The 1,152-nt window shown below is 58.3% G+C and overlaps 1 long non-coding RNA gene across 2 annotated transcripts in view; it reads right to left on the bottom strand.

Moving 5' to 3' along the window:
* Nucleotides 1–574, bottom strand: part of LOC120596963 (uncharacterized) — a 9,815-nt gene extending 9,241 nt beyond the window's left edge. For both annotated transcript variants that reach the window (XR_005651284.1, XR_005651282.1), the window contains exon 1: nucleotides 183–574. This is a non-coding gene — a long non-coding RNA (uncharacterized LOC120596963). The remainder of the gene's footprint in view (nucleotides 1–182) is intronic.
* Nucleotides 575–1,152: the final 578 nt, after the last annotated feature.

The following is a 1,152-nucleotide window of genomic DNA, read 5'->3' as shown; positions in this document are numbered from 1 at the left end:
TTTTTTTTAATTCCACAACCGACTGCTCAAATGGAAGCACACAGGGCCAAAATAAAGGCCCTTTGGCCCGGTAAGGAAAGAAGACACCTACGACTCAAGTGTCTTCACCTTTCCACACTAAGAATTCAGTGTTAACTGGAGGAGCTTCCCTCTCTGACCCCACCGACATTTACAACACATACGAGCCTCAAGACACAACCACGTTACTCCGCAGTCTCGGCTCTGACGAGTCCTCCTTTAAAGGCACCGCCGGTGCAGGGCCCCGCCCACCCGCGGGCCACCGCGCGCTGCAGGCGCGGCCTGGACGCCGCTGGGAGGAACTCGCAGCGGCCTGGGGGCGCCCGCAGACGAGTAGCACCCCACAAGTAGCCGCCCAAGGGTCGCGACCCCGGCGGAACACAGCCCGGAAGGCGAAGTCACCCCGTCGCTCCTTCGGCCAATCAGAGCCCGCGCCGCCTCTGGGCCAATCCCGAGCCGCGACCCCAGAGAGGAGGCGGGGCCTCGAGCGGGCTCCGCACGTGCTACTCCTGGGCGCAGGGCAGGCGTTTCCGTCCCGGAGGCGCGGCGCTTGCGGCGACTTTCCGCCGTTGTGTTCCGCCCCGGTGGCCCATCGTTCGCCTCAGGTTGGCCCGGGAGGAGGCGCAGGCCCCTCCAAGTTCAGGGTCGTCGGTCACACAGCCCGTCGCTCTCCTACCCGTGGGGCGGTAGAAAGTAAACAGCGGTCATAAAAACAGCCATTAATTGTGGGCTCGCGAGCCAGGGTAGGTTCCTGGCGCTCACCGCCGTTAATCCGGTTAGGCCGTCGCCCCTCAGTGGGGTACGTGTTAGTACTACCGCCATTTTCACCCTACAAGGAGACCCGAACCGCAGGCGGTGGGACCAAAAGATTCGGCCCGCTGCCCACCCGCTTTTCAAGGTGTCATCGAAGCAGTTAGCGATAGCGTCATGGTTATAGCTAAAACTCATTAATACCTGTTTTGTGTCAGGCACTGTACTGGTAGCTTTTTCGTACCTTTTATCGTGGACTTCTCAAACTTGTAAATTATATATTAGTAGTTTTGACATTTAAGGAAATTGAGGCTCACGGAGGTTAAGGCACTCGTCCAGGGCTACTGATTTTCATCCTCAGTGACTTAATACTGTCTCTTAGTT

The sequence above is a fragment of the Pteropus medius genome, unplaced genomic scaffold (genome assembly GCF_902729225.1).
Source record: "Pteropus medius unplaced genomic scaffold, Ma_sr-lr_union100, whole genome shotgun sequence".
Classification (NCBI taxonomy): Eukaryota; Metazoa; Chordata; class Mammalia; order Chiroptera; family Pteropodidae; genus Pteropus; species Pteropus medius.
The sequence above is the reverse complement of the archived record's forward strand: the minus strand, read 5'-3'. Positions and strand labels throughout refer to the sequence as shown.